Source organism: Hemibagrus wyckioides, linkage group LG28, assembly GCF_019097595.1.
Source record: "Hemibagrus wyckioides isolate EC202008001 linkage group LG28, SWU_Hwy_1.0, whole genome shotgun sequence".
In the NCBI taxonomy this organism is placed as follows: Eukaryota; Metazoa; Chordata; class Actinopteri; order Siluriformes; family Bagridae; genus Hemibagrus; species Hemibagrus wyckioides.
In genome coordinates this window covers 19,508,567-19,533,092 of record NC_080737.1, presented here as the reverse complement: position 1 = coordinate 19,533,092, position 24,526 = coordinate 19,508,567, and the positions used below count along the sequence as shown (strand labels likewise).

The 24,526-nt window shown below is 41.1% G+C and overlaps 1 protein-coding gene across 5 annotated transcripts in view; it reads right to left on the bottom strand.

The window, feature by feature from the left end:
• Nucleotides 1–23,484, bottom strand: part of zbtb20 (zinc finger and BTB domain containing 20) — a 99,652-nt gene extending 76,168 nt beyond the window's left edge. For 4 of the 5 annotated variants that reach the window (XM_058383256.1, XM_058383254.1, XM_058383255.1 and 1 more), the window contains exons 1-2: nucleotides 23,074–23,484; nucleotides 1,987–2,095 (exon numbers count right to left, since the gene is read on the bottom strand). The gene's annotated coding sequence lies outside the window, so the exon portion shown is untranslated. Of the gene's footprint in view, nucleotides 1–1,986; nucleotides 2,096–3,582; nucleotides 4,356–23,073 lie in introns of those variants that run through there. The other variant, XM_058383252.1, reaches the window with a different exon arrangement.
• Between the last annotated feature and the right edge of the window lie 1,042 nt (nucleotides 23,485–24,526).

Sequence of the window (24,526 nt, the reverse complement as noted above, 5' to 3'; positions counted from 1 at the left end):
GAGAAACTATCTTCGCGGTAAAGGGTGTGTGAGTGTGAGGAAGGTAGTTAGAGTATACAGAGTGTGTGTGTATGTGTGGGTGTGTGTGTCTCTCTCTCTCTCACTCTCTCTCTCTCTCTCTCTCTCTCTCCGTATACGAGTCATCTGAGGTGAAGAGGAACGATATACACTCGCCTGGAGCTGGAGCCAAGGCCTGACGCACGCTCTGAAATTCACACACACGAGCAGCAGGGCCATGCGAGGGTCAAACGTGTACGCGTGCGCGCACGCAAATGTCTGCCGCGATGGGCTTTTCCGCGGAGTGTTTCCCCTGCTTAATAGTCTCAGCTGTTGCTCGACGGGAGACGAGTGTGTGCCGCGGAGCGGAGTGTGTGTAAGCCGTGTAGCTTTATCGAGGAGCCAGACGGCGTGTTATAGTCAGTGCCTATATTAAGAGCTCTCGTTTAAAGCCGCTGCCATATCACATATGCGTGCGCGCACACACACACACGCACGCACACATACACACACACGAGAAGCACTCCCAATGAGACCCCCAACCACAGCCATGATGGAAAAACACTGTGCTGCCCAATTCAGAGGAACACGGTGAATCGCGTGTGTAAGAACAATGCCACAGTGTGTACAGAGAATTCCTCTGCAAATGCAAAACTCTCGAGAGGACCTACAATGCCAAAACTCCACGCACTCGCACACTCGGCCCTTAGAGGAGATTCGCACAAACCCATTTGGGAAATTGTCTTTTTTTTCTCCCCCTTAAACCATCCTGAAAATGAGGAAACAGCTCAGCGCGACACGGAGCAGATCTCCAGGTTTTATGAATCAGTTACAGCAGGACTTTTAGGAACGGATCTGGAGCTCAGCTACGATAAATACCAGGACCGTTCGCAAATTAGCATAAATCTGCAACAGCTGTACGGCTGACAAACACGCTCTTCTACAGAGAAGAAAAAGGACTCATTGTGTTTCTCCAGGTTACGCAACAACAGGTAACTTACACCTGAGCACAAAGTGGGCCTTCTGGACTGATCCGGGATCGGATCTCGCAGCCTTTCACGCAGATTTGGGACGGAATTCTTTCAGACTCATGTGGCTTTTAGAAAGCTGGCAGATAAAAGTGCTCTGTCTTTGATCTGGCTTCGGTTCATGAAGCTTTTCGGACCGATCCGGGATTGGATCTCGTTGATTTTTTGATATATCTTTGATCAGATAACTACGCTTCTTGAACTCTTACACTGGATCGCGGAGCCTTACGGACCGGTCCGTGATCGGACCGCTGAGTGTTCTGGAGCTGATCTGGGATCGTTTTTTTTCCTGATCCTTTTTTTCTGTGTTTTTGGAGCTGATCCGGGATCGGACCCCCCGTGGTTCAGCCCGGTCAGGGTTCGGCTTGCTTTAGCTCAGTGTCTGATCCCAGACTGAAACGCTCCATCTGATCTGGGATCAGAGTGTGTAAGAGCATTCTGGGTAGGATTTTTCAGTGTTGCATCAGATGAACCACATGCTGTGTCTAAAACTGCTCTCCTCACGCACTCGTTCACTACATAGGGGGCAGCAGAGAGGGAGGAAGCAGGCTCTGTGACTAAAACATAAACAATTCAAATTATAAATCACCTGCTGACCTGAAAACCGCAAACGCCGGACAGAGCAGAGGTCATTTGCATGAAACGCACCATTAGCAGCGAGCGCTCACGCCGTGTCAACGTTTATACAGGAGGTTGAAACAGTTCCATCACTGACACCACAAGACAGCGTAGGGATCAGGTCTGTAGTGTGCACTTATAGTGCCCCACAAGGACTAATAAAGTGCACTAACCCTGAGAGTGGACTGAGACGCAGCTCCAGTGACATGACTGATAATTATAAAGTCTCACTGTAATAATAATAATAATAATAATAATAATAATAATAATAATAAGCAGAATGAAGAAGCAGAACGCTAGAGCAGGAGAGAGGTGGTGGAGTAAAAGATCAGCAGAAGCTCACCTCTCACTCTCGGGTGGAGAACACACTTCCTCTCCAGCGTCCCTCGGCTGCGAAGATCACATCTGATGCTCCTCTGAGTGCGTTCTCATCAGCCGATCCAGATCTGTCACTGAGAACATCACACACTGTTAATCTCCACATACGGGACGTGGTTCAGCACACACACACTGCTCACACACACACACACACACACACCCATATTCCTCACACTCGCACGCACACACACACACTCCTCACACACACGCATACTCCTCACACACTCCTCACACACACACACACACTTTCCTCACACACACATTCCTCACACTCGCACACACACTCCTCACACACACACACACACACACACACACTCTCCTCACACACACATTCCTCACACTCGCACACACACTCCTCACACACACGTGTGCACGCACTCACACACACGTGCACACACACACACACACACACACTCCTTACACACACATGTGCACACATACACACTCCTCACACACACACACACACAAGCACACGCACACTCCTCACACACACATGCACGCACACACACACGCACACTCCTCACACACACATACACACACACACGCACACTCCTAACACACACACATGCACACCCCCCTCCTCTCACATACACACACACACACCTCACACATACACACACACACCCGCACGCACACATGCACACAAACTCCTCACTCACACACACTCACACACACACACACACTAAGTTTAAATTGAGATGGCCATCATTTAAGTTTGCTTCACTTCAGAACACTTCAATGTGTGTGTGTGTGTGTGTGTGTGTGTGTGTGTGATGGCCTTCCTTTTGAGATGTTGTCCTTAACTGAACACACAATCGTTTCTCTGTGGGTTGAAATCGTTTCATTGCAACACAATGCGGAAAAAAAAGTGTCCAAGCCTGAACACGACTTCAGTCTCGCCACACATGGTGTGTGTGTGTGTTGCATTATAAAGTAAGATCTGGTGAATAAACACACACCACACACTCAGCCATGTGCCACGCTTACGTTTTGGCCCTCGAGAACCTTCCATGTGATCGGACTGTTTACCATCATAGCAGAAAACGGTTAAACGGCTTGGCACTGTGGCTCCGCCCACCAATCCAGGAACAAATGCCGCACTTTTGGCAAACAAAGAACAAAAAAAAGCGTTGATAGTTTTGCACATGGCATCACCACACACTAAGCCAAACCAAATGATGTTATAAAAACGTCGAGGCACACGACGTTACCCAAACCGCCGGATTATCCTGGCCTTAACTCCACACTCAGAGCTCAGGTACTGTTAAAAAAGGGAAATTAAATAAAATATTAATAACAGCTTATACGGAGTTATCAGTCCACATTCCACAGGCACGCCGGGAATCTGGAGCTCGCTGAAGAGAACATACCAGCACAATGGAAAAATACATAACACAAACAAAACACACATTCATTTAAGTAACGCCGCGGATCCAGGTTTCCATCCGCTGATTGAGCCTCGAGCTTAACTTCAAAACAGAATCAGTATCGAGTGTGTGTGCTTCATTCCAGCAAGCAGGTTCACTGGGTTCACTCCACACACGTTCTCGCTTCTACGCACCTCTGTGTGCCTCATTCACCAGGTTCTATCAGAGCGGCGTGCTGGAACTCCGGGCCCGTCACGTGTAGACACGTTCACCAGAACCGGCCCCTCCAGTGCTCTACAGATCCACCGCCAGAGCTCCTCCTCCTCTGTGTACACAACCTACTTAAAATAAACCACGACTCCCGCTAACTAGATCTTCCTCAGATCGTGTCAGGTCATCCGAACTCGCTACCAGACTGCATGACTTCTGTCACACTTTCCTATTCACCCGAGAGGAATTTGTATATGTTAATATTCTGACTGTGGAAAAACTCGTTTATTATATAACTTCGATCACGAGGATGAGGCGATGTAATAACAAGTGAGTTTGCAAAATCTGCCTGAAGGTTTCACTTTAAACAGTCAACATCATTCTGTGTAAAATAACCTCTGTAACGTTGTTCTGTCCAAAAAAAAAACCTTCACGAGGCTCCGCCTCTTACATAAGAATACATATGAATATACAAATTAACTGGTCATTTCAAAAACTAGCCAGGACACTAGCTGGTGTTCCTCGGATGTCGACGAGAGAGTTTCACGTTTTAGATTTTGTTCCTCGCTATGACTGGATAAGCAAAACGTCATGACCTCATCCGTAGCCCCGCCCCTAAATCAGTTTTCTACAGACGTACCAAATCCACATCATCCAAGTGGAACTGGAACATTTCTATCATTTACACATTTAACTTTTTACCAGTTTAACTCATCCAGATGTGCGTGTTTATGTTTCATGTAACTCAGAAACAAAAACACGCCCTAATCTCGCTAAAAGGGGCGGAGCAAAGCCCCTGCGATGGCTCTGTGTAACCCCTCTCCAAGGGATTTAAGCGCAGGATGAAATGAATATTCGGTGGTTAGTGAAGTTAGGTGAAAGTAGATGAGTGTTTCTGAGCTCGGGGGAAAAGGGCCGCTGGTTTCATCAGCGTGACACACACACACACACACACACACACACACTGCAAATTTGGCCTTGACTTTCAATTAGAGCGATGAAGGTCATTTCTGTAACGAGCTTTAGAGTATCCTCACACACACACACACACACACACACATCTGTCTAATGTCTATAAGACTGGACTGGCCAATATTATTTAATTTTATGATAAAGTTAATTTCCATTATTAATGTAAGGTGAATATTAGAGTTTTTTTTATTAAAGACTTTAACATTGGTTTCTGAGAAACTAACCCTGATTCTGAGATCTTCATCTGAGGACTAAGATCATCCTCACTGAACTAGATACACTTCAGTTCAAATCTTTCACAGAGAAATCACTTACGCTGTAAATATAAAAACTATAATATAATAACTATAATATAATAACTGTAATATAATAACTGTAACATGAAGTATAAAGTGATACGGCCACATCGATTTCATCATAAATCGCCCCTCACACTTTTCTGATGTCTTGAAAATGACAAACTGCATTTATTTTCTAAATCTTATATTTGTTTTTTGGTTTTATTTTATAAATCAGGTGTATTTTAAAGGCGGTGTGTTAGCGACCTCATGGACAGATCAGTATGTAGATATTGTGTATAGATATTTCTGGTTATTAAAGTGATTATAAACACATTCGTGTCTTTAGAAGTAAACTCCTAAACCTGTTAGGACTCCATATCAGATGTTTATCACGGATCTCCTCCTCCATTTTATCTCCTCCTCCATTCTCATTCATTAATCAGTGTTTCCTCAGTATTTGTTTTTCATCAGTATCTGTTCAGTATTGGTTTCTTCAGTAATTGTTCAATATTTCTTCAGTGCTTCTTCAGTTTTTGATCAGTATTTATTTAGTATTTTTTTCTTCAGTATTTATTTAGTGTCTCTTCAGTATCTGATCAGTATTTCTTTCTTCAGTATTGGTTCAGTGTTGGGTTCTTCAGTATTTGTTCAGTATTTGTTTCTTCAGTGTTTGTTCAGTATTGGTTTCTTCAGTATTTGTTCAGTATTTGTTCAGTATTGGTTTCTTCAGTGTTTGTTCAGTATTTGTTTATTCAGTGTTTGTTCAGTATTTGTTTCTTCAGTGTTTGTTCATTATTGGTTTCTTTAGTATTTGTTTCTTCAGTGTTTGTTCAGTATTTGTTCAGTATTGGTTTCTTTAGTATTTGTTTCTTCAGTGTTTGTTCAGTATTGGTTTCTTTAGTATTTGTTTCTTCAGTGTTTGTTCAGTATTTGTTCAGTATTGGTTTCTTTAGTATTTGTTTCTTCAGTGTTTGTTCAGTATTTGTTCAGTATTTGTTCAGTATTTGTTTCTTCAGTGTTTGTTCAGTATTGGTTTCTTCAGTATTTGTTCAGTGTTTGTTCAGTATTGGTTTCTTCAGTATTTGTTCAGTATTTGTTCAGTATTGGTTTCTTCAGTGTTTGTTCAGTATTTGTTCAGTATTGGTTTCTTTAGTATTTGTTTCTTCAGTGTTTGTTCAGTATTTGTTTATTCAGTGTTTGTTCAGTATTTGTTTCTTCAGTGTTTGTTCAGTATTTGTTCAGTATTGGTTTCTTTAGTATTTGTTTCTTCAGTGTTTGTTCAGTATTTGTTCAGTATTGGTTTCTTTAGTATTTGTTTCTTCAGTGTTTGTTCAGTATTTGTTCAGTATTGGTTTCTTTAGTATTTGTTTCTTCAGTGTTTGTTCAGTATTTGTTTATTCAGTGTTTGTTCAGTATTTGTTTCTTCAGTGTTTGTTCATTATTGGTTTCTTTAGTATTTGTTTCTTCAGTGTTTGTTCAGTATTTGTTCAGTATTGGTTTCTTTAGTATTTGTTTCTTCAGTGTTTGTTCAGTATTGGTTTCTTTAGTATTTGTTTCTTCAGTGTTTGTTCAGTATTTGTTCAGTATTGGTTTCTTTAGTATTTGTTTCTTCAGTGTTTGTTCAGTATTTGTTTATTCAGTGTTTGTTCAGTATTTGTTTCTTCAGTGTTTGTTCATTATTGGTTTCTTTAGTATTTGTTTCTTCAGTGTTTGTTCAGTATTGGTTTCTTTAGTATTTGTTTCTTCAGTGTTTGTTCAGTATTTGTTTCTTCAGTGTTTGTTCAGTATTGGTTTCTTTAGTATTTGTTTCTTCAGTGTTTGTTCAGTGTTTGTTCAGTATTTGTTCAGTATTGGTTCAGTGTTGGTTTCTTCAGTGTTTGTTCAGTATTTGTTTCTTCAGTATTTGTTCAGTATTGGTTTCTTTAGTATTTGTTTCTTCGGTGTTTGTTCAGTATTTGTTCAGTATTCGTTCAGTGTTGGTTTCTTCAGTGTTTGTTCAGGACAGATTCTCCTCACTTGGACCTGAACACTTTTTCCTGGGATGAAACGGAGCATATCTTTATTACACAATAACGCTAGATCACTCCAGATCACAGATCTTCATATTCATCATATTTGCTATTTGAGTGTCTTTTTTTCTCTCTAAACAGTACACCTGACTGTTGGTTCTGGTTCTGAGTCCGAACATCTCCTTCACGTGGCCATATGTAGCAGAGCTGTGTGTGTGTGTGTGTGTGTGTGTGTGTGTGGTCATGGCAGGGCTTTCTGGTCCATTTCAGGCTGGAGCACTTACACCATTTCTCAATACTTTACTGTTCAGTGTTTGGTTCACAATGACAGCAGCTGCTAACGTGATCACGGCGAGAAACATCAAGGCTACACTCGTGGAGGTGAGTCTGAATGTGTACAAGGTTACACTCAGAACTGCATGAAATAAACACCATTTCCATACAGGTTACAGCCACGGGGTTTCACACCTCTCGCATTATTCTCACTCAATTGCTCCTTTTTCTGTTCTTTTGACGTTAATTTAAAATCTCTTCCATCGTCCAGCGCTTCGCAAAAACTCACATCTCAGAAAAAAGTCAGAAAAGAACTGAAAATATAGAAGAAGGTGAAATTTATTCTAGAACGATCTGAAACCTGACTGGAACACGCTGGAGTAAAATATTACACTTAAAGAAATCTGTGTTTCAGGGAACTCTATAGTGTGTGTGTGTGTGTCTCTGTGTGTAGAGTACTCTATACAGTTCATGTGTGTAGTAATGCATGCACTTTGTGTGTATGTGTGTGTAGTACAGTACGTCTGTGTGTGTAGTACTCTATATAGTATGTGTGTGTGTGTGTGTAGTACAGTATGTGTGTGTGTGTAGTACATTACGTGTGTGTGTGTAGTACATTACATGTGTGTGTATAGTACATTACGTGTGTGTGTGTGTACTGTAGTACATTACATGTGTGTGTGTGTGTGTTCGTGTGTGTGTACTGTAGTACATTACGTGTGTGTGTGTTCGTGTGTGTGTGTGTAGTACATTACGTGTGTGTGTGTGTTTGTGTGTGTGTGTGGTACATTACGTGTGTGTGTGTGTGTTCGTGTGTGTGTGTGTGTGTAGTACATTACGTGTGTGTGTGTGTTTGTGTGTGTGTGTAGTACATTACGTGTGTGTGTGTAGTACATTACATGTGTGTGTATAGTACATTACGTGTGTGTGTGTGTGGTACATTACGTGTGTGTGTGTTTGTGTGTGTGTACTGTAGTACATTACTTGTGTGTGTGTGTTCGTGTGTGTGTGTGTGTGTAGTACATTACGTGTGTGTGTGTGTTCGTGTGTGTGTGTGTGTAGTACATTATGTGTGTGTGTAGTACGTTACGTGTGTGTGTATAGTACATTACGTGTGTGTAGTACATTACGTGTGTGTGTGTTCGTGTGTGTGTGTGTGTAGTACATTACGTGTGTGTGTGTTCGTGTGTGTGTGTAGTACATTACGTGTGTGTGTGTGTGTAGTACATTACGTGTGTGTGTGTTCGTGTGTGTGTGTGTGTGTAGTACATTACGTGTGTGTGTGTGTTCGTGTGTGTGTGTGTAGTACATTATGTGTGTGTGTGTAGTACGTTACGTGTGTGTAGTACATTACGTGTGTGTGTGTTCGTGTGTGTGTGTGTGTGTGTGTGTAGTACATTACGTGTGTGTGTGTTCGTGTGTGTGTGTGTGTAGTACATTACGTGTGTGTGTGTGTTCGTGTGTGTGTGTAGTACATTACGTGTGTGTGTGTAGTACATTACGTGTGTGTGTGTGGTACATTACGTGTGTGTGTGTAGTACATTACGTGTGTGTGTGTAGTACATTACGTGTGTGTGTGTAGTACATTACGTGTGTGTGTGTGTGTGTAGTACATTATGTGTGTGTGTGTGTGTGTAGTACATTACGTGTGTGTGTAGTACATTACGTGTGTGTGTGTGGTACATTACGTGTGTGTGTGTAGTACATTACGTGTGTGTGTGTAGTACATTACGTGTGTGTGTGTGTGTGTAGTACATTATGTGTGTGTGTGTGTGTAGTACATTACGTGTGTGTGTAGTACATTACGTCTGTGTGTGTGGTACATTACGTGTGTGTGTAGTACATTACGTGTGTGTGTGTGTGTAGTACATTACGTGTGTGTGTAGTACATTACGTGTGTGTGTAGTACATTACGTGTGTGTGTGTGTGTAGTACATTACGTGTGTGTGTAGTACATTACGTGTGTGTGTAGTACATTACGTGTGTGTGTAGTACATTACGTGTGTGTGTAGTACATTACGTGTGTGTGTGTAGTACATTACGTGTGTGTGTGTTCGTGTGTGTGTGTGTAGTACATTACGTGTGTGTGTGTGTTCGTGTGTGTGTGTAGTACATTACGTGTGTGTGTAGTACATTACGTGTGTGTGTGTAGTACATTACGTGTGTGTGTGTTCGTGTGTGTGTGTGTGTGTAGTACATTACGTGTGTGTGTGTGTTCGTGTGTGTGTGTAGTACATTACGTGTGTGTGTGTAGTACATTACGTGTGTGTGTGTGGTACATTACGTGTGTGTGTAGTACATTACGTGTGTGTGTGTGTGTGTGTGTAGTACATTACGTGTGTGTGTGTAGTACATTACGTGTGTGTGTGTTCGTGTGTGTGTGTAGTACATTACGTGTGTGTGTGTAGTACATTACGTGTGTGTGTGTAGTACATTACGTGTGTGTGTGTGTGTGTAGTACATTACGTGTGTGTGTGTAGTACATTACGTGTGTGTGTGTGTGTAGTACATTACGTGTGTGTGTGTAGTACATTACGTGTGTGTGTGTTCGTGTGTGTGTGTGTGTGTAGTACATTACGTGTGTGTGTGTGTTCGTGTGTGTGTGTAGTACATTACGTGTGTGTGTGTAGTACATTACATGTGTGTGTGTTCGTGTGTGTGTGTGTAGTACATTACATGTGTGTGTGTTTGTGGTACATTACGTGTGTGTGTGTGTGTTCGTGTGTGTGTACTGTAGTACATTACGTGTGTGTGTGTCCGTGTGTGTGTGTAGTACATTACGTGTGTGTGTGTAGTACATTACGTGTGTGTGTGTGTGTAGTACATTACGTGTGTGTGTGTAGTACATTACGTGTGTGTGTGTAGTACATTACGTGTGTGTGTGTGTTCGTGTGTGTGTGTAGTACATTACGTGTGTGTGTGTGTGTGTTGTACATTACGTGTGTGTGTGTAGTACATTACGTGTGTGTGTGTGTTCGTGTGTGTGTGTGTGTGTAGTACATTACGTGTGTGTGTGTAGTACATTACGTGTGTGTGTGTAGTACATTACGTGTGTGTGTGTGTTCGTGTGTGTGTGTGTGTGTAGTACATTACGTGTGTGTGTGTGTGTGTAGTACATTACGTGTGTGTGTGTAGTACATTACGTGTGTGTGTGTAGTACATTACGTGTGTGTGTGTGTGTAGTACATTACGTGTGTGTGTGTAGTACATTACGTGTGTGTGTGTAGTACATTACGTGTGTGTGTGTAGTACATTACGTGTGTGTGTGTAGTACATTACGTGTGTGTGTGTTCGTGTGTGTGTGTGTAGTACATTACATGTGTGTGTGTGTTTGTGTGTGTGTGTGGTACATTACGTGTGTGTGTGTGTGTTCGTGTGTGTGTACTGTAGTACATTACGTGTGTGTGTGTCCGTGTGTGTGTGTAGTACATTACGTGTGTGTGTGTAGTACATTACGTGTGTGTGTGTGTGTAGTACATTACGTGTGTGTGTGTAGTACATTACGTGTGTGTGTGTAGTACATTACGTGTGTGTGTGTGTTCGTGTGTGTGTGTAGTACATTACGTGTGTGTGTGTGTGTGTTGTACATTACGTGTGTGTGTGTAGTACATTACGTGTGTGTGTGTAGTACATTACGTGTGTGTGTGTAGTACATTACGTGTGTGTGTGTGTTCGTGTGTGTGTGTGTGTGTAGTACATTACGTGTGTGTGTGTGTGTGTAGTACATTACGTGTGTGTGTGTAGTACATTACGTGTGTGTGTGTAGTACATTACGTGTGTGTGTGTGTGTAGTACATTACGTGTGTGTGTGTAGTACATTACGTGTGTGTGTGTAGTACATTACGTGTGTGTGTGTAGTACATTACGTGTGTGTGTGTTCGTGTGTGTGTGTAGTACATTACGTGTGTGTGTGTGTGTGTTGTACATTACGTGTGTGTGTGTAGTACATTACGTGTGTGTGTGTAGTACATTACGTGTGTGTGTGTAGTACATTACGTGTGTGTGTGTGTTCGTGTGTGTGTGTGTGTGTAGTACATTACGTGTGTGTGTGTGTGTGTTGTACATTACGTGTGTGTGTGTAGTACATTACGTGTGTGTGTGTAGTACATTACGTGTGTGTGTGTGTGTAGTACATTACGTGTGTGTGTGTGTGTAGTACATTACGTGTGTGTGTGTAGTACATTACGTGTGTGTGTGTGTGTGTAGTACATTACGTGTGTGTGTGTGTGTAGTACATTACGTGTGTGTGTGTAGTACATTACGTGTGTGTGTGTGTGTGTAGTACATTACGTGTGTGTGTGTAGTACATTACGTGTGTGTGTGTGTGTAGTACATTACGTGTGTGTGTGTAGTACATTACGTGTGTGTGTGTAGTACATTACGTGTGTGTGTTTGTGTAGTACATTACGTGTGTGTGTGTAGTACATTACGTGTGTGTGTGTGTGTGTAGTACATTACGTGTGTGTGTGTAGTACATTACGTGTGTGTGTGTAGTACATTACGTGTGTGTGTGTGTGTAGTACATTACGTGTGTGTGTGTAGTACATTACGTGTGTGTGTGTAGTACATTACGTGTGTGTGTGTGTAGTACATTACGTGTGTGTGTGTAGTACATTACGTGTGTGTGTAGTACATTACGTGTGTGTGTGTGTGTAGTACATTACGTGTGTGTGTGTAGTACATTATGTGTGTGTGTGTGTGTAGTACATTACGTGTGTGTGTGTAGTACATTACGTGTGTGTGTGTAGTACATTACGTGTGTGTGTGTAGTACATTATGTGTGTGTGTGTGTAGTACATTACGTGTGTGTGTGTAGTACATTACGTGTGTGTGTGTAGTACATTACGTGTGTGTGTGTAGTACATTACGTGTGTGTGTGTGTGTAGTACATTACGTGTGTGTGTGTAGTACATTACGTGTGTGTGTGTGTGTAGTACATTACGTGTGTGTGTGTAGTACATTACGTGTGTGTGTGTAGTACATTACGTGTGTGTGTGTGTAGTACATTACGTGTGTGTGTGTGTTCGTGTGTGTGTGTAGTACATTACGTGTGTGTGTAGTACATTACGTGTGTGTGTGTGTGTAGTACATTACGTGTGTGTGTGTGTGTGTTCGTGTGTGTGTGTAGTACATTACGTGTGTGTGTGTAGTACATTACGTGTGTGTGTGTAGTACATTACGTGTGTGTGTGTAGTACATTACGTGTGTGTGTGTGTGTAGTACATTACGTGTGTGTGTGTGTGTGTTCGTGTGTGTGTGTTGTACATTACGTGTGTGTGTGTAGTACATTACGTGTGTGTGTGTAGTACATTACGTGTGTGTGTGTGTAGTACATTACGTGTGTGTGTGTAGTACATTACGTGTGTGTGTGTAGTACATTACGTGTGTGTGTGTGTGTTCGTGTGTGTGTTGTACATTACGTGTGTGTGTGTAGTACATTACGTGTGTGTGTGTAGTACATTACGTGTGTGTGTGTGTAGTACATTACGTGTGTGTGTGTAGTACATTACGTGTGTGTGTGTAGTACATTACGTGTGTGTGTGTGTGTGTAGTACATTACGTGTGTGTGTGTAGTACATTACGTGTGTGTGTGTGTGTTCGTGTGTGTGTGTTGTACATTACGTGTGTGTGTGTAGTACATTACGTGTGTGTGTGTAGTACATTACGTGTGTGTAGTACATTACGTGTGTGTGTGTGTGTGTGTGTAGTACATTACGTGTGTGTGTGTAGTACATTACGTGTGTGTGTGTGTGTAGTACATTACGTGTGTGTGTGTAGTACATTACGTGTGTGTGTGTAGTACATTACGTGTGTGTGTGTGTGTAGTACATTACGTGTGTGTGTGTAGTACATTACGTGTGTGTGTGTGTGTGTGTAGTACATTACGTGTGTGTGTGTAGTACATTACGTGTGTGTGTGTGTGTAGTACATTACGTGTGTGTGTGTAGTACATTACGTGTGTGTGTGTGTGTAGTACATTACGTGTGTGTGTGTAGTACATTACGTGTGTGTGTGTAGTACATTACGTGTGTGTGTGTGTGTAGTACATTACGTGTGTGTGTGTAGTACATTACGTGTGTGTGTGTAGTACATTACGTGTGTGTGTGTGTGTAGTACATTACGTGTGTGTGTGTAGTACATTACGTGTGTGTGTGTAGTACATTACGTGTGTGTGTGTGTGTGTAGTACATTACGTGTGTGTGTGTAGTACATTACGTGTGTGTGTGTGTGTAGTACATTACGTGTGTGTGTGTAGTACATTACGTGTGTGTGTGTAGTACATTACGTGTGTGTGTGTAGTACATTACGTGTGTGTGTGTAGTACATTACGTGTGTGTGTGTGTGTAGTACATTACGTGTGTGTGTGTAGTACATTACGTGTGTGTGTGTAGTACATTACGTGTGTGTGTGTGTGTAGTACATTACGTGTGTGTGTGTAGTACATTACGTGTGTGTGTGTAGTACATTACGTGTGTGTGTGTGTGTGTAGTACATTACGTGTGTGTGTGTAGTACATTACGTGTGTGTGTGTGTAGTACTTGATGATGTAGATAACTTTAGAGAGGATTTTCTGCATCAGAGTGATGGAAAATTAGCTTTCATTAATCACACGGTGACACGATACACACTTAAACCAAACGGCTGAAATATTCTGAAAAATGAATCTTTAGGGTTTCAATTTATCAAAAGAGAGACTAAACAAACCGCAACACGCGGCTTCGTTACGGCGCTCGTTTGCATAATGCAACACTTCTGCAATCTGGGCTTGGTGAAATCATTAAGCAGCTTTATGGTGCTGTGTGGTGTTTAAGAGTGTTCAGCGGCCTACAGACCCGGAGTGAAGTCCAGCGGAGGGCAGGAGACCATCTTAAACACAGGAAACACTTACACACACACACACAGGAATTCTATTCTCACATCTTACCACATGATCAATCCACTTTAGAGTCCACTCTGAGAGACTGATGTAGTAGAGGCCCAGATGTAGTGCACTACTGATACTTGGAGGTTGTGCTAGAGCCTCTGACACATGGAGAGAGAGAGAGAGAGAGAGAGAGAGAGGAACTATTTCGGAAGAGGCGGAGCCCTGAGTAATGTTTGTAGGATGGCTGAAATGGCCAGTGTGAGCTCTTCATCTTCAATATAGAGCCTGATGATGATGATGATGATGATAACTCTGAATGAAGCTCCAGACATCAGTGGCAGAGAGTCCAATAAAGCAAAAACATATCTCTTTACGTGGGCGGGGCATCGCTCTCTCTCCCCATCAATCACTAGGCACTAGCGGCTATCAGCTGGTGTATGTTGAAGAGGGTAGTCTGCACTGTCCACTGAGAGTCTGACACTGAAAAGTGTCCTGAGTGTTAGCCTTCTCTCCTCAGGAGTGTTGAGGGTTGGGCAAAACAACAAACTGGGACTGAATTTCTCCCAATCTGGGAACAAATAACGTTCAGGTACTATCATATGAGATTACAGAAAATATTGTAAGGTACTATCAAATGAGATTGATGCGGATGTGGTAGCTTAGTGGACTACTGATCAAAAGGTTGTGGGTTTGAATCCCAAAGCCACCAAGCTGCCACTGCTGGGCCTCTGAGCAAGGCCTTTAACCCTCAACCGCTCAGTTGTATAAAAATGAGATAAGTGTGTCCGCTAAACGACAGAAATGTACATGAAGTGAGATGTTCCAGCATGATACAGTAGAAGGAGAATAAATAATAATAAACTGTTAAAGTTAATAAACTGTAGATGTGTTTAAATAACTAAAGCAGAAACATTCCATTTTCTACATTTGTTAGCATGATGAAGCAGAACCGCGCAGCTTAAACCCGCCGTCTTTAACTCATTAAAAATCTTAAAATTTCAGGAATTTTTAAAATAATTTTCATTCGGAACTCTTATTAAATAATTCACTGTTAGATCCATTCAGGTTAGTCTTCTTCATTTGGAGCTCTCTCGTCTTTTTATTAGGGTTTTCTCCAGCGCATGCACACGTCCAGCTTTACTTCACATCGTCTCTTTCGGAATGTTCCACTAATGTCATGATTAAAACGTCGTTAAAAATCTAACACAACCCTGAGAAACGTCTCTCACGCAGAAAACACAAAAAAACGACAATAAAATCAAACTCACAAAAGAGACAAGGGTTAGGGTTTTTTTTGTTTTTCTTCAGGTGTGTGTTAGATGCATCGTTTCTCTGTCTCCAGGAACCAATATCTCAGGATGATAAAAAAAATGTGTCTTTTTATTTCGGATGAACTCGACTTCCAGGAAGTGGTCACACCTGGTCGGCTTCGTCACGTGACAGGAAGTGAAACAATTAGAAACTTTTTTTTGTAATATTGTGGAGTTTCACCCGCTGTGTAAACTCCACACAAATTCTTCTACCATGTATGAGATGCATCACACACACTCACACACACACACACACACACGGTGGAATGCTTGATAGCCAGACACCCTTCAGAATGAAAGCTGATATTCTTACATTCTGTTTTCTTACATTTCCTTTTAAATGGGTTTATTTATCAGAAAAATGTAAGGCTTTTATTAACGTGTTTAATATCCTGCTTTAAAGGAAATGATATTTTCTTAATATGTCAGCTTTTGAGAAGTAATCTTCATCTGCTTTTATCCAATAAACATCTTAAAGTCCCCTAAGTGCCACTCCATTCCTGACTCACAATCCTACTCGAGCTGTTTCTGACTGACAGCGGCTACAGTTACCTGTACGCAAATCCCACCGTTAGCTAAAGAGAGCAAATATTTAGCTGAGAATATTTACAAATAAACAAACAAACAAACAAACCTGTTTTATGGGTCAATGCATGTAGCTGGACGTGCATGATGATGTTTTTGGGATTAAAATTAAAAAAAAAACCTGGGCGTGAATGGGTTAAAAGTTCTCCTCTGCCATTTCTGGAAATATTTATTTATTTATTTATTTATTTATTTCTGTGTTGTTCAGTCAGTGAGACAGGAACTTCATGGTAGCGGTGAATGTAATCCTCTCCTTTCAGCCGCCCGGTCTAACACACCGACTGTGACGTGGTTACACACGCTTGTAAATAAACAGCAGGTCCTGAGAGTCATGGATGCCGCAGGTGTTACGGTCACTGTTCCTGGTTTCCGTATACAGCCCAACAAAGTCTGACCAAAAAAAAAAAAACCTCTGTTATAACGGTTAATTTATAAATGCAGCAGAAAGGAATAAAATAAAGAGTACTGAGATCCGGTGTGTGTAGCGTGAGAGCACAGAGCAGTCGCTGCTTTAATAAGAAATTTATATAAAAAGATTCTTTCTTTTAAAAAAGGTGTTTTATCCGACCGAGTGAGAGAGAGAGAGAGAGAGAGAGAGAGAGAGAGAGAGAGAGAGAGAGAGGGAGAGAGAGAGAGGGTATGTAAATGTATGAGAATATTCCCTTCATCTGTCTGGACAGTGTAGTAATGATTAATAAATATATCAGTGTATGTTTATAAATAGCTGATCTTAATGCTCGTATCAGACTCTGACCTCGGCTCAGGTGTACAGAAAAGTTTAGGATCCACTGAGACATGTCCCCAAGTGTGTACTGTAGGTTTATACACACATACACACACACACACACACTGTACTGAGTACTACACACACAAACTGTATAGCGTACTGCATACACACACACACGCACACACGTACTGTATGAAGTTCTACACACACACACACACACACACACACACACACACACTGTACTGAGTACTACACACACAAACTGTATAGTGTACTGCATACACACACACACGCGCGCACACACGTACTGTATGAAGTTCTACACACACACACACACACACACACACACACTGTACTGAGTACTACACACACAAACTGTATAGCGTACTGCACACACACACACACGTGCGCGCGCGCACACGTACTGTATGAAGTTCTACACACACACACACACACACACTGTACTGAGTACTACACACACAAACTGTATAGCGTACTGCATACACACACACGCGCGCACACACGTACTGTATGAAGTTCTACACACACACACACACACACACACTGTACTGAGTACTACACACACAAACTGTATAGCGTACTGCACACACACACACGTGCGCGCGCGCACACGTACTGTATGAAGTTCTACACACACACATGCACATACTATACAGAGTACTACAAACACACATGTACTGTATAGCGTACTACACACACACATGCGCACACACACATACTGTATGAAGTTCTACACACACGCACACACAGAGTACACACACACAAACACCCACACACACACATATCCTGTACAGAGTACTACTACACACACACCATAGTGTGTTACGCACACACACATACACACACATGTACTAGAGTTCTACACACATGTATGATATATAAAAATCCACACACACACGTTATTACACACATGTACTCTATAGATTCCTCCACACACATGTTCTTCCCCCTGGGTGTGATACAGCTCACATGTGTGTTATTACATACAAGCACTGTATATCTGTACTATATAGATCACATGTCTGCGTTATTAACTGTGTATTAAAGACATATTTATTACACGTTATTACCTGTGTATTAAAGAGTTATTAATTACATATGTTATTACCTGTGTGTATAATGATTCTAGCTATATATTTATTCAGACGAGCTGCATGCATTATTACCGTATACATGACGATACACACGTCTCATTACCTCTGCTTTATATTTATTATTATATCTACCTTTATTGTACACCTACATAGGTATATGATTATATTACGTTCGTGTTATAAACCCGTATTACTGTCGCTGTAGAGACGTGAGTGCTTAGTAAGATCTGTTTGTAGAAATCCTGGTCTTGCCTAAACAGATTCCCAAACAGGCTGGAGTGGAAAAACACAATATCAATATCTCTATCAGGCCGTGACCTCGCCAACACCGACACGTTAACGTGGTGAGGAGGCTGCGAAAGAGTTTTGAAGGGGACATGTGAACACCGCCGGAGTGACTTTTACTATAACTTCAGAAGGAGACGCAGAGAGAGATATTCCTATAGATACAGATATAGATAATCATACATATATTCATACAGACATTCGTACAGATATTCGTACAGACATACGTACAGACATACGTACAGATATCCGTACAGATATCCGTACAGATATCCGTACAGACATTCATACAGATATTCATACAGATATCCGTACATATATTCGTACAGATATCCGTACAGACATTCATACAGATATTCATACAGATATTCATACAGATATCCGTACATATATTCGTACAGATATCCGTACAGATACTTGTACCAATTTCCCTACAGATATCCATACAGATATTCGTACAGATATGCGTACAGATAATTGTACAGACATTCATACAGATATTCGTACAGATATTCGTACGGATAATCGTACAAATATTTGTACAGAAATTCGTACAGATAATCATACAAATATTTGTACAGATAATCGTACAGACATTCGTACAGATAATCATACAGATAATCGTACAGATATTCATACAAATTTCCATACAGAATATTCATACAGATATTTATACAAATATTCGTACTGATATTCATACACATTTTCGTCTAATCTCAGCGTAGACATTTTGCTTGTTTTCCAAATCACAGGATTCGCTCTTGTTTAAACTCCTCCAGAGTATTTTTTTTTATTTTTAAATGTTTATTTAAAAATTGTCACAGAATGATTTAGTTGTTTATTGATTTTACTCGATATATTTATTCGCTCTGACACATCCGTCTGACGTTTTAACCCCAAACAGGAGCCTGGATAAATCTGTATAAATCTGATCTAGTCCTCGGCCTGTTATATTTCATTCACGATGTGATACGCGTTTGCCGCTAATGAGGTTAGACATTTTCAGTGGAAAATATTTGAAAAGACCTTAGTGAAAGCTTGGCAGTTATAAATCCGAATTTCATGAATCACCTGGCTCATGAATTAAAGGAATTTACTGTAAAAAAAAAAATTAAATAAAATAAAAGAGCTGAAATAAAGCTAATCAGAAAGTAAATAGAGTCGTTTGTAAATCTATCTTATAAATGTCTAGAATTGAATCAGAATGTACCGCTGTGAAATATACCGCAGAAATATTTTGTACAACGTCACATCGACGTGGCCACACACACACACACACAAACACACACACACACACACAGAGCGTTACAAGAACCTGGCATGCATGAGAAGCTACAAGTCTGAAATCTAACGAGTCTGTAAAGTCGTTCCGAAATAGTCTCATTTTCCAAAAAAATATAGAGAACAAAATCATAATTTAACACAAACTAATAATAATAATAATAATAATAATAATAATCTCCAACACAAGCTTTTCTACAATTTCCATGAAATACTTTTGTATTTTGTGTGCATGAGTAATATTTATAGTTTAGGGTGTAGAAAAATGTACAGAAAAAAACAGCTAATAATGCAAGGCTTATTTATTTCCTGTCTTCCGGTCGACTCCGTTAAATATTAATTCATAATTCCGTGTCAGGCAGCGGACGGCTGCGTGGCCCGTGTCGGCTCGGAGACGCGAGAAACTGCAGGAGAATTATCATCTGGATAAAACGGGAATTTTGAGGATACAAGATTTGTAATACTGCCAAGAAAAGATCGCTTTGGGGATGTTCATCTTGATATATTTTTTATTTTAAGTCAGAGCGGGTGTGACCTTTGACCCTTACAAGAATCTCACACACACACACACACACACACACACACGCGCGCACACACACACACAACACACACATACACCCACGTCTTCATACACTTGTAAAAATTAAAATAAAAAATAAATAAAATACAAGTGAATAAACTTTTTCCAAACCTATTTCGAGGGCTTTAGGCTTTTTCAGGACACTCGACTCGATATGAAGTGCAGATGGTCAGACTCTTCCAGCCGTTATAACCTCTGACCCGGAGGTCGAAACGTGGCCTGCTCAGGAATAAGCGTGCGCCCGTGTTGAGTTTTAATATCGCAGTGCTTCTCTGACTTTCTCCACATCGCAATATTCACAATATTTAAATATCGCAGGCGATCTTGCTGCTCTGCTTGGTGTGTGAGGAACGCGAACGCTGCAACAAACCCTCGAAATAAATAAACTAATCGAACCGTATGAAATAAACACAAGCCTAGTGACACTTGTCTTCTCCTGAAAACGGCTGTTAAATGTTTCCTGGTGGAATCAAACTCGTATAAAAAAAACCGGCAAGGCACAATAACATCGACGAGCAAAAGAAAAGAAATGCATTCAAATATAAATATAAATCTACAAGCGGGATCTGAATGAACCGCTTCAGCGTCTACCCGGGACTCTCTCTCTCTCTCTTTCCGGACAGAACTCTTTCACTCTTTCACTACGGGAACGCTCAGAGTTGGAGATAAAGATAAAGAACATGTGCTCGGGGGAAAAACGGGCCTGTATTTTATTAAACTAACACACACTCTGCAAGGGCCTAACACTTCCTTCTGTGGAGTTATGAGTGCTGTTAAAATGCATTAATGTGATCGGATACATGTGTCTGAGACGCAATGTGTGTGTGTGTGTGTGTGTGTGTGTGTGTGTACTGTGTGTGATCTGTGTTTGAGTCCAGAGTTAGATCAGTGCAGAAGAGCAGAAATGTCCAAAAGTACCGAGGTCGAAGTCTTCAGAATCTGAGGTGGACTGAGGAAAAGTTACGGACAAACAACAAAAAACAAAAGTAGAAACCTAACCCAGTGCTGGAGTTGAGTGTGTGTTAGTGAGCCCTGAGGAAATACTCATTTTTTAAGTGTTTTTGATCAATCAGTGAATCCTGATGATAATAACAATGATTAATAACAACGCTATTACTGCTTCTATTACTACAGCTAGAGTTAATAACAATTACAGAACTATTAGCTGAGTGATTATAAGCTCTTTATACCTGTGTAGAAATGCTGAAACGGTTAAAGTGTGTACAAGAGTTAAAGCTAAAGCAACAACCGGAGCCGAGAAGTCAGACCGGAGAGCACGGGCTTCACGCGCACTGATTTACCGGCACCTGTTATCTCACTTTATTTTCCAAAAAAAAAAAATCTATGTCCTCTGAGACGTTTATCAACCTAAATCCCAAATCTGCTCAGACACCAGATCTCAAATTTCAAACGTATTCATTGCTTTGTGTCGTTAATAAATCCGTTTTAAGCCATCTGACCCACTTTCTGTCCTCTCTTTAAGCCGAGCCTCCACACACACACACACACACACACACACACACACACAGAGCTCGATTTTTTTTTTTTTTACTTTTCCCGCATCCACACGCTTTCATTTCCTCGCTTCGTCTTCAGAAAGATGGGCTACGTGTTGGATAAATCAGTTTAAATCTGCCGAAATGTTGTTAGCTATGTGCTAATTTCATTCCTCAGGCTGAAATATCCTGACCAAAAGAGAGAGAGAGAGAGAGAGAGAGAGAGAGAGAGAGAGTCTGATGATCCTGGGGCACTTTTTTTGGACTCTTCAGCTCGATTAGGTTTTGGTGTGTGTTTTATTTCCGTCACAAATCCCTGTTTTTTACATTGCTTTTTTGTTGTACGGTAAAGGGGTGTAGAGCGCGAGACAGGAGCTAAACTAGAAGAAACACAAATCTATATTGTGTATGTATGCTGTGGCTATAAATATGAAGGAGGAGAAGTTAGCTTGGATGAAGAAGGAGAAGGAGAAGAAGGAGGAGGAGGAGGAGGAGAAGCCGCTAGCTTCTAGCTGCCTTCTGTAATATTAGCTTTAATATTAGCGTTTAGATTGATTCGATTTAGCGACTGTCTCGTGAGCTTATCTAATTCGCATTTTTTTTTATTTAGGAGGAATTGCAATAGCAGACACCTTTAATACAACACACACACGCGCGCGCGCGCGCGCGAGACAGAGGGAGATACAACAGCTGCATACTTTCATATTAAATTCACAGAAAGAACAATACAAAACCTGAGCTAACATCCATCTCTGCTCTGATATCACCTTCATCCTGTCTCATCTTATTCCACTGAGCATAAATCCAGCCCGGATCCCTCTGTACCCCAGAAATTAAGAAAAAAGGTGATTATTTTAAAGCCCACCAAAAAAAATTAACCTAGATATTTATAGTCTGTGACCTAACCCAGGAGTATGATGTGTGCATTATTATTATTATTATTATTATTATTATTATTATTATTATTCAATATGAATTCTTCTTCGTGAGAATTCTTCTTCATGCATGGATATCCCCGGGTCTGTCTGAACGCATTCCAGCTATTAAAAAGTGAATATTAAACCAAGCTAAAATAATAGTAAGAATAATTATTATAAATAATAATAATAATAATAATAATAATAATAATGCACTCGAGCACAGAGAGAGAGACGCACGCGCGCGCCCGCGTTTAAAGCTAAATATAAACAAAACTAACCCGATTTCCTTGCGTTCAAACCCATTCACTCTCACCTCATTTATTTATTTATTTATTTATGGATCTGATTTGAAGCTGTGATGATTATGTTTTTTTTTTGGGGGGGGGTGTTTTTCTTTTTTGCTAGCGTGTAAAAAAAAAGTAAACAAACTACTACGAGCGCAGAATTTTTTAAAAGTTCCTACAAATGTGAAATCTCTTCAGTGCGCTCCAAAAAAATCCGACTTCTATAAAAGGACAGGAACCATTTTCTTTACAAAAAAAAAAGAATAAAAAGAAAAAGAAAAGAAAGAAAGAAAGAAAGCAACGCGCTATGAAGTTGAAGTTTGCCCTTATCTACCCCCAACATGAGCATATACGAGCGTATACGTGTGTGTGAGTGTGTGTGTGTGTGGGAGTGTGTGTGTGTGTGTGCATGCCATTTTTTAGAAACAGATAATATTTAACACCCTCCCTCTATCTCTCTCTCACACTCTCTCTCTCTCTCTCGTTTCTTACCTTTTCTTTTTCTCCACCAGCGACAGTGCTTCACAGCTTTCTCCGGTCTTTCTTCTCTTCCTTATCCGGACAAGGTTGGAGTTTTCTTCCTTTTTTTAAAAAAAAATTTAGTATTTTCCCTTACTTTGTTTCATGTCTCACTTCCATCTTCTTTCATCTCATCAATAAACACACGCTGCAGCCTACCTTCGGAGAGGAGGAGGAGAGAGAGGGAGAGAGAGAGAGAGGGAGAGAGAGAGGGGAGACCTCGGCCACTTTCAGCGCTGCCCTCCCATTATTCCTCCGCCATTGGTCGGAGACGCGATTAGGACACGCCCACTTCCAACTGCGATTGGGACACAGCCGCGGCGGGGTTATGCTAGGCTAACGCCGTGTGCTACAAGCTAGGCTCCGACTCGAACCACTTTACCCCAGTCACAGACTTAAGCACGCCCTCCTATTTTATTTTATTTATTTATTTATTTATTTATTTTGGAGGAGTGTCTCCACCGTGTCTCTGAAAACGAAACCTCCTTATAACGTTTGGTTTATTTTATTTATTTATTTATTTATTTATTTGTCCTGTCTTCACCTCAGGTCAGAAAGGATGTCACGTCACGTCGTTATTATTTTTTTTATTTACTATTTATTTATTTTAGATATATTTACACATCTTTGTGGGCACGTGGCCAGCTTTATGAAAGTGCTACGCTTTTAACAAGACACCTGTTATCACATTTATAAATAATAATATTAATAATATACGAATGGAACTCAATGGAGTCCCTCTGTCCCGTGGTTGATGTAAAAGGGGCAACGGTCACTCATCTGACACACACACACACACACACACACACACACGCGCGCGCGCGTCATCAACCGTTACTTTAGATTGGGCGCGTGCAGCGTCATTTAAAATCGGCCGCGCGCTCCGCACTATCGCATTGGGTTACACCGCTGCCTGTCAAAAAACAACAACCGTTTTTTTTAACAACCAACAAACTAGGCTGTCCCCTTTAAACAGTGCCTCCACTACTTTCTACGCATTTCTATTTTCTCATTTATTTATTTAATTTTTTTCTCCTCTTCTTCCCTCCCCCCTCGACGTCCCCAGCTGACCTCGAGGCGACGTAAGGAGAACGCTCGCGCGCTCGTCGACCAATCGGAGCGCGAGGACGCGCGCGGAACTTTGTTTTTCGTTCTCCAATGGATTTACAGCGTCGTAATGACGGACACCGAATTAATGCAATAGTGCTGCCCCGATCTACCCCCCTACACACACACACACACAACCCCCGTTACCCCCACCCTCTCTTGTCTAGACAGTGACAGGTGTGTGTGTGTGTGTGTGTGTATATGTTGAAGTCTCTAGTCTAGACCAGGAATAATTACTCTTTCACACTGTTTTTTGAAATCGCATAAGTTACATTTCACAAACGCATACATATGCAAATGTTTGGAATCATTTCGCACA